At 38.5% G+C, this 9,646-nt stretch overlaps 1 long non-coding RNA gene across 1 annotated transcript in view; it reads left to right on the top strand.

The window, feature by feature from the left end:
* The first annotated feature begins 291 nt into the window (after nucleotides 1-291).
* The window catches only part of LOC124974086 (uncharacterized), a 65,020-nt gene continuing 55,665 nt past the window's right edge, over nucleotides 292-9,646 (top strand). Inside the window, exons 1-3 of the long non-coding RNA XR_007106744.1 lie at nucleotides 292-600; nucleotides 2,043-2,082; nucleotides 6,936-7,102. This is a non-coding gene — a long non-coding RNA (uncharacterized LOC124974086). The remainder of the gene's footprint in view (nucleotides 601-2,042; nucleotides 2,083-6,935; nucleotides 7,103-9,646) is intronic.

The raw sequence follows: 9,646 nt of genomic DNA, 5'->3' as shown, positions 1-9,646 counted from the left end.
TAATTTAGTAGGATTTTGTACTTTCATTTTTATTTCTAATCTTTTGCTTTTGAAAAAGTTATTTTTGTGTTGTAGATTATTGTGTGCATTAGGAATTTAGTGGACTTTTAGGAGGACATCCTATTTTATTTGCCAAAAGAAACAGGATTTCAGTTGGAAATGAAGTTGAGTTGCATTTTGCACTTGAGTAGGAATTGCAAATATGGAGCAGTCGTGATAGTAGTGCCATTTTACATGATACCTACTAATATTTGGTGGTGATACTGTTCTTTAAAACCTGTAAATTTGAGAATACTTGGACAAGTTAATTAAATGGGCTGACTGGAAGGAAATATTGAGATTTATCTCTGTCCTACTAAATAATTGGTCTATCTGGTCTCTGTTTTGAAGGATTTTGAAGAATGAATTTGTTTTGCATGGTTTAAAGGGAATACCTGTTTCTAGCAATCATCTTATGTTGATATTTTATTAGCTGTTAAAAGAGATAATAAAAGTGAAATGGAATGCAAATACTCTTAACTTTTCCCATTCAGCTCGATGAATTACTTTATTTGGAGGAAAGAAGATCTCAATAAGTACAGAGAATTTAAAAGTTGGAAGGTACTTGACATAGTTTCTGACTCAAAAGCGTTATATACACTCGAGATAGGAGGTAGTAGAATCTGCTTTTCTAGGTCTGTTTCAGTATGCACCTTGTATTTTGTTTTCTTACAGCTTTGTAAAATATGTTTTAATACATAGAAACTGTAAATGGGTAAGGACTTTCTTCGTGCTAGTAAGTATTAGGAGGATTCTAGATGGCTTAAATATAAAACAAATGAGTAAATAAAGCAGTTCTCATATCCATTCAAAAATTTGAATGAAAACAGCGTTCTCTAATTTTGTGCTGACATGTAATAATGGTTATAAGTAGTAATTACTATATTCTGTTTATCAGTAGATGGAAATAATTTTTAATTGTAAATAAAATGAAAATAATTTGTTTTCTGTCTGTAAGAGTTAGACACATGATTTTTTTTCCTCTGAATTATTTCACTTTGGTTTATACAGCATGAACTAATATTCAATTGTAGGGTCACTATCATGATTTTTACCTTTTCAGTTAGTAAAAATTAATCATACATGATTACATTGAATTTATCAGCAGTAATAAGAAAGGTAGAAGGTCTTTGTTTAGATTAGGGATCACAAACTCCCAAACTGGGAAACTAAATGACAACTGAAACTTGGCTTTAGTATTTAGAAGACAATGGAGAATGGTAGAGATGATGGCCATAAGATAAAGTGTTAGTTGCTGCTCTGCTCCAGACCTTTGTTGCTGTGCAGGTATAATAGTAGTTTTCGAACTCCATTTTTTTTATTTTTTTAAGAAGCCAAGGCCCTGAGTTTGATCCCCAGTACCACAAAAAAAAAAAAAAAAAAAAAAAAAAAAAAAAAAAAAGAAGCCATAATCCAAATTGTTAGGCAAAATCTATGAATGTTGGCAAGTTGGTAACCACCAGTGGCAGTTAATGGTGTTCTTCTAAAAAGGGGTCATTAAGAACTAGTTTGTAACTGCTAATTTAGATCAGTTGGAGAAAACAAACTACTAAACAAGATTCCTATTAACAGTTTTCAGGGCTGGGGAATGTAGCTCAGTGGTAAAGTAAGACTTGCTTAGGATGTATGAGGCACTGGGTTCAATCCCTAGCACCAAAAAAATTAAGTGAAAAATAAAAACAGTTTAAGATAGCAAGCCAGGCATGGTTATGCCTTCCTGTGATCCCAGTTGCTCTGGAGGCTGAAGCAGGAGGATCACAAGTTCAAAGCCAACCTCAGCAAACTTAGCAAGACTCTGTCTCAAAATAAAAAATAAAAAGGACTGAGGATGTGACTCAGTGGGTAAGCACCCTTAGGTTCAATCCCTGGTACTGATACCGCCGTTTACCGGTGACGAGTTCCGCTTCTTCTAATGTTGAAGATTAAGCACTAGAGAAGCATGCCAAGGCAAGCATATTAAGCAGGTTTTATTTAAAGGTAATAATACAGACTTCTCCCGGCAGGAAGAAGGGGGCCATGGCTGATGTTCTAAAGTCCCAAGAGGTGAGCACACCCTGCATCTTTTATAGGTTAAAGTCTCCTTTGTTCTCCAGTTCTTTCCCCCCTTATCTCTCCTTCCTGCCTTCGTGACTAGGCCTGGTTTTGCATTAAGTGAGAAGCCATGGGCAGGGGGAGGGCCAAGGTGATTCAGGCAGATAAGGGCCCAGGGGGCATTAATTAGCAGCTCCTTGTTTGCAGTCCTTGATAAAGGCAGGTAAATTTGGTAATCAATGGGCTCCGGTGATCTTTGACATTCCATTCTTCCAGGGGCAGTCTCCAACTTCCAAAGGCAGATGGCTTCATGGCTTCATTTCCTCGAATTGACCCGATTCCCTATTTCTACCTGTCCTTAATTCTGGCTTCAGTAACCCCCAAAAAGATAAAATAGCAAAATGATCATAAAATTTTTTTTTGTTGTTGTTGTTTTTGTTTTTTTTAATGCTTGTGATTAAACCCAGGACCTTATGCATGCTAAGCAAGCCATCTACCACTGAGCTACACCCTCATCCCCATTCATAAACTTTTGTATGATATTTAAAGAGTTCTTTTAAAAAAAATCTTCATGGGGGCTGGGGTTGTAGCTCAGTGTGGGGCACTGAGTTCGATCCTCAGTACCACATAAAAAATAAGTAAATAAAATAAAGATATTGTGTTCATCTACAACTAAAAATTACATAAAAAGAACCTTCATGTATATGGTTTGTTACCCTTTGTATAGCCCTCAGGGAATTTCCTTTGTGAGGGTCTCCATGACCTAGTACCAAGGGGAGGGTGTTGAAGACCTGGTCACAGCGAGTGGGTATGTCATGATCTTAAAACAATAGCTCCTTTAAGGGGTTGTAATTAACTATGACTGGAGGAGGTTTAGTTTTGATAATGTTCCCAGTTACTCCCAGTCTTGTGACCTATGAACTCTTTGATGTACATGTCTGATGTCCTTACTGAAATTTGTAGCCTTTCACTCCCCTCCCCTCCCTTAATACAATGGATATATTTTTATGATAATCTCTTGAGAATTGAGGGGTGTGAATCCTAGTTGTTTAGTTCTAGTTAGGTACAGGCAAACTTACGTTCTGTAGGGGAGTGCTTTGTCACTCCAATTTTTTTTGGCCAGGGATTGAACCTAGGGCTTTCTGCATGGTAAGCATGTGCTTTACCACAGAGCAACATCCCCAGACCCACTACGCATATTAAAGGCAGCTTTTGAGATTAGTTTTGTTTTGTAGGCGGAAATAGGGAGAGGTATAAAATTGTATGATTGTTGTGTTGACAGAATTGTACCTTTATGTTTGAAATTTATCACTAATTAGTTATAAATTAGTTATAACTAATAGTTATAATTTAGTTATAGCTAAAGTATAAGTTCTAGCCTGGGTTTTTGTACAGCCCTAAGCAAGAGTGGTTGTTAAATTTATAAAACTGTTTTTAAACAACCAAACCAGAAGAAGCTGGACTTGGGGCCTGGGGTTGTGGCACAGTGGTAGAGCACTTGCCTAGCATGTGTGAGGCACCAGGTATAAATAAATAAAATAAAGGTCCATTGACAACTATAATAATAATAATAATAATAATAATAATAATAATAATAATAATAAACTGGGCTTGGCAGCACTCTCCTGTAATCCCAATTACTTGGAGCCTGAGGCAGGAGGATTGCAAGTTTGAAGTCAGCCTGGGTAATTTAGTGAGAACCTGTCACAAAAAAAAAAAAAAAAAAAAAAAAAACCTGGGGATTTAACTAAGTGGTAGGGCACCCCTGGATTCAATCCCTAGTATCAAAACAAAAACACAAACAAAAAACTCACACCAGAGAAGAATTTGGAAGAATGCAACAGTGAACTTATGTTTCTTTCAAAGTCAAAAATGTTTACTGTTTGACCTTTTATGGAAATAATTTGATGATATAGATCGACATTTCATTTCTAATTGTTATTACTAAAATTAAGTTCTGGCTGCTTGACTCACAACCAGCCAATTAAATTGAAAGAGAAGGTATTGAGGCAAGGAAATAGATTTTTGGTAAAGCCAACTTAAGGAGAAGAGGACTTCACTGTCACAAAGCCCTTCTGGTGGGGAGAGAGGTCAAGGGCACAAAGGACTTTTATGGGGAAGGCGAGGAGGTACAGTGAGGCTACAGGCTGGGTGAAGGCTTTGTCAGGTAGGGCATGTGTCTACTCCCCAGCCTGGCAGTGAACAGCTACCTACTGGAGTCAGCTCCTGGATTTTCTTTTCAGATAGACTATTTTTCTCACCCCATTTAATTTATATGCTTTGCGTTAGTTGATAAAATATGTACCTTACCATAGAATTAAAGAAAGGAGGAGGTATTTCAGGGGTCACCAGATTTTCTGGGTTCTAAAGAAAGCTCATTTAGCAGTTAATGTCTGAACTATTAAGGTGAGGTCTCTCTTTAGAATTTAGAATACCAGGCAAAAGGAACTAGGGAGGGGCAGAAGGACAAAAAGTAAGGGAAATGGAGGACATATCCTCTGTTACATTCTGATCATGATGTCAGTGAATCTGTGTCACCTAATCAGAGCATTGTATACATCCAGAATTTTTCCAAATATTTGTCAGTACTTTTCACATGCAAGTGGCCAGATTTGCAGGCTATAAACTGGCTGTCAGTTTACAATTTAAGTAAGACACTATGTTATTGAAAGCTTGGTCCTTGTCCTGGATGTCAATCTTTTAAGGGGGACACGGTTTTGAGAAAAAAATGTTTTTTTGCTTTGCTAGCAAAGGAGAAGCACATGTGACTCCTGTCCTGGAGGCTGTGATTCTGCCCATCAAGGGAATCTGGGGGCTTTTAAGGAGTTGATTCAAAGGCTATATTCCATATGTTCTGTCCAGAGTTATAATTTGGGAGACAGTCATTTCTTTCTCTCTCTCTCTCTCTTTTTTTTTTGTACTGGGAATTGAACCCAGGGGCACTTAACCACTGATTTTTTTTTTTTTAATTCAGAGACAGGGTCTTAATAAATTCCTTAGGGCCCGCTAAATTGCTGAGTCTGACTTTGAAATCGCCTTCTGAGTCACTGGTATTACAGGTGTGCACTGCTGGGCCTGGTCATAGTCATTTCTGCTATCTTCTAGTACCATCCCCCAAATCTGAATTACTTCATTCCTATGGTGGGGGTGTGCTCAAGGACAGAGAACTCTGGCTAGGATGGGGAAGAAAGGTAATCCCTTTCTGTTTGAGATTGGGGGTGGGGTGGGAGATTAGGAAGGAGCATGGAGAGAGGAAGAAAAAGAAATGTGTCCATTTTAAAAATAAGTCACAGTGGCAGAGCAGCAAGGGCTATATTCAAAGCATGAAGTGGACCACCTTTACAAGTAGACATTTTCAAAATAAAAGATTTCACAACTACTTCATTAACTAAAATGCTTAATTACCTAAAGGAGCTTTTATTAAGGGTTACAAAAGGGTGTGGAACCAGGTCATTGGACACTTTTCTGGATCAGTGATTTTTATCTAAAGTTGAAATATAATACACTAATTAGAGATGAGAGGGAGGGGCAGCAGTAGGGCAAGAACCCTGGAGCAGTTGTGACCCTGGAAGGGAGCCTGAGATGTTGCATTTCCTTTACTGTAGCTTATGAATACAGACACAAGCGCTGTATATTTCTGAAGAATAGAGAGCTGTTAATGTCAGAAATAGATTAGGAATTGCATCCATGGTTCTCACACCTGGTTAACAAAATCAACTGGTGACCAATAAAATACTGAAGCCCAGCCTTTCAAAAATTCTGTTCTCCCCAGGTGATCTAAGGCACAGCTGTAACAGTGGCCACCTCATACTTGGAATATAACCCTGGTCTGCCAGTGAGGCCGATTTTAAAATGGACATGTTTCCTTTTCTCTCTCTCCTCCCTAACCTGGGGGTGGGAAAAGGATTACCTTTTTTCTCATCCTAGCCAAATTGTCTGCCTGTGAATACATACCCACCACAGGAACCAAGTAATTCAGACTTCTGGGATAGGGCCAGAAGATCTGAGAAATGACTGTCTCCCAAATTAACAAGGGAATCAAAATCCCCTACAGGGAACACCTGGCGTGAATGTCTTCTTTAAAAACCCTGTGTTCTCCCTGATGAGCAGAATCACAGCATCTGGGACAGGGGTCTCCTTTGCTTCTCTTTTGCTAGCAAAGCAATAAAACGTCTTTTTTCTCAAAACTGTGTCCTCAGTGCATCAATGACAACCAAGATTGAGAACCTTGGACTGGGGGCCCCATGTTTTGTAGGGTCCTCAGACAGTATTGTCTTATTTTCTCTCTTCTCCTGTCTCTTTTTGGGGCACAATAATAAAAAAATCCCTTAAATCTAGACTCATTGTAGAATTATACATCTGAGGAGCACTCTAGAGCATTTTCCTTGGAAAACTCTTTCCTTTTCCATGAGTCTTTGCCTGTCTCCTTGTCTCCTCATTCTTCATCCTTCTCCATTCCCAGGTCTGAGACCATGAATGTCAGTCACTGGCATTTCTAGGTCCAAATGATGGCTCCTTGAGATTACTAACTGCTTGCTTAGAGAAACATCTTCAGGGTAAACAAAAAAGAAAGGAGGATTGCTAATTAAATCTAAAAGAGGAAGGTGTTCATTTAGAGGGAGAATGTACAGCTGGTAACTTGGGCCATTCTCTTTTGAGGCAAGAGTTATTCTCTGGGATGGTAGAGGAAAGACCTGCAACCCTTTTCTATGTGGTATCTCAGGCCTCGTACTGCAGTTGTGCATGCAGTTGTGTCTTGGAAACAGTGCTGCTCCCTGCTTGTGTTTACCTCCTCTCTTCACTGGAGAGCTTCTAGCCAGGTGATCTACCAGTGTTCCTGCCTAATGCCTTTGTTTTATCCACAGGGCAAACTCTGTTGGAGAAGCTGTTCAGTCAGCAGGAGAACGGGCCTCCAGAAGAAGCAGAAAAATTTTGCTCACGGATCATTGCCATGAGTCTTCTACTTCCTTTTAGTGACTGCTTCAGGGAACCATGTCATCAGAATGCCCAGTCAAGTTTTGCTCCATTTGATGTAAGTAGGAGAATTCATTCTGTTTGTGTGGTGGATTGTAGTCGAAATAGCAACTGTGATGTGTGTCTGCCAGCTCACCTGATAATTCATAAAAACATGTGACACAAGACTTCTTCCCCTGGGCCACTCAATATTTCAGTGTGTCTGTTTCTATGCTTTTCTTTTTGACTAGAGCATTAAGTGCATTTGTCAAACCTCCTTTTTTTTTAACAGACAGTTTTCTAACCTGCTCTAATCAGCAGTGATTTTAAGATGACATTTAAATTTTTTTTTGTGAGGCTGGGGATCAAATCCAGACACTAGGCAAGTGTTCTACCACTGAGCTGCACCCACAGCCCGTCAGGGAGATTTTAAAATGACTATTAGTCAGTATTTCTGACTTTGCTGGTCGTAGGCATTCCTTTAGAAGCAGCTCCATAGGACAGAGTATTCCCAGTGGGCCGCCTGTTTCCATGGGCCCTAGAATGCTGTTTCAATGCATTCCCAACTCATTTATATACTAAATATTATCATGAAGCAGCATTGTCTGCTTTCTTCCTCAGCTCCCATTCACTAAGAATTAATAGTGCTAAACAGTAATTTGAAAGGTATATCCATAATTCATAACAAACGTCAGCACAGCTGGATTATCATTGTCAAGTCAGAGTACTGCTGATCTTTCTCAGGTATGTGGAGCATGTGTAACATGGATTATGATACATAAGATACATGTGAATTTCTTATGAGAAAATGGAAAGTCTGGTTGGTTCACTTGTGCAGAGCCCAGGATTTGAGTATTTGAGAGCAAGGGTTCTCGTCCACAAGGGTTAATATTATTTGTTCCATTGTTACCAACTATCCCCTCTTATCAACCTTTTTCAACAAATATGCTGTGATTCAGGGAGTGAAGTAATGGGGACTTTTAAAGGAGAGTAAAAATAGGGCATTTTTTAATGCATTTAAATAGCAGTTTAGCAATAAAACCATACATTTATTATGGTTCTTCCTCTTCTTACCCACTACAACCTGCAGTCTTCCTCTATCTCCCTTCTGTATTTACCAAATAAATTGCATAAAATATTCTGAGGTCTTCTTGGTTCTTCCCATCTGAAAGAAAAATCTTCAGGTAATGCTATGACTTGCTACTTCCTTCTTAAGATTAATTTAGGGCTTGGAATATAGCTCAGTTCTAGGGTGCTTGCCTTGCAATTTCAATCCCTAGCACTTCAAAAAAAAATTAATTTAAATATTTCCTACTGCAGTTTGTTTGTTTTTAATGACCTGGTAGCCAGTCATTGCTAGGTAGATGTTGTCTTCCTATTGGAAGAATTGGATAATTTTAATATTTTCCTCCCTTCTCTGAGAGATCTGTATTATTGTAGAGACAGAATGGGAGAACTATGGGTCTTATGTGTTGTAGGACTGTGTTCTTTCCTCCCCCCACCAAATTGAACACAATTTATCAAGTTGGAATTATAATAAATACAGTACTGAGAAAGGCAAATGCTAGCTAGATCTAGCACTTGCTTTTTGATTAAAACTATTCCCAAATTATATTTTCTTCTGTTAAAACTCAGAAGTAGTCTTGTCAAATGTGGGATTAGAGTAAATAGAATAACCCTATTTTTCTTTTTTTAAATTTTTCTTATTATGTTTTTGTTTTTGTGGTACTGGGGGTGAATCCAGGGCCTCCTGCATGGTAGGCAAGTGCTCTACCACTGTAGTGTACCCCTGGACTTCGTCTTTTTAAAAATCAACTATCCTATCCTGCTTACTTCTTTAAGTCTCACCCTATTCCATCCTTATCTTAAGAGATTAATACTTTTTTTTTAAGCTATGTTATTCTTGGGGACATTTGGGTGTGGCATAATGAGAGGAAAACACACAAATAACATCCTTTAACATCCTAGGCAAGAAACTCCTCAAAATGGAGTTTCTTTACCCCATTTTGATGGAATTTCATTTTCTCCTTACCATGTTCATTCATTCTCCTCCCTCCACCAAACAGAACACAAACTAAGAAATTAAAGGCATTCTCAGAGTGTTTTTTAATGCATTTAAATAGCAGTTCAGCAACAAAACCATACATTTATTAAACACAATGATTTTCTGTAAAACCCAGAGAAGTAATAATACAGGGGGCCACGAAGACGGAGGTATCAATGGAGGATGGAAGGAAGGTGCTTTTCTCTAGGGAGAGAAGTTTGAGATAATTAGTCTCTCTGTTGAAAGTAACTTTTGGGAGCATTTCTAACCAGTAATTCTCTTGTAGTTAGTTGCCCTTAGGAATAAACTCACAATTGGCACCTTTCCCACCCCTAGCTTTGTAAACTTATTTCCTTTCCTAACAGTAACCTGCCCCTCTCCCTTCTATAATTAAAATAAAAAAGTGTTTTTTTTGTTTGTTTGTTTGTTTGGTACTGGGGATTGATCTTAGGAACACTTCGTTACTGAGCCAAGTCCCTAGCCCTTTTTATTTTTTATTTTGAGACAGACGCTCCTTAAATTGCCCAGGTTGACCTCAAACTTGCCATGCTCTTGTCTCAACCTCCCAAATTGCTGGGA

This window comes from Sciurus carolinensis, unplaced genomic scaffold (genome assembly GCF_902686445.1).
Source record: "Sciurus carolinensis unplaced genomic scaffold, mSciCar1.2, whole genome shotgun sequence".
Classification (NCBI taxonomy): Eukaryota; Metazoa; Chordata; class Mammalia; order Rodentia; family Sciuridae; genus Sciurus; species Sciurus carolinensis.
This window is presented reverse-complemented; position numbering and strand designations above follow the sequence as displayed.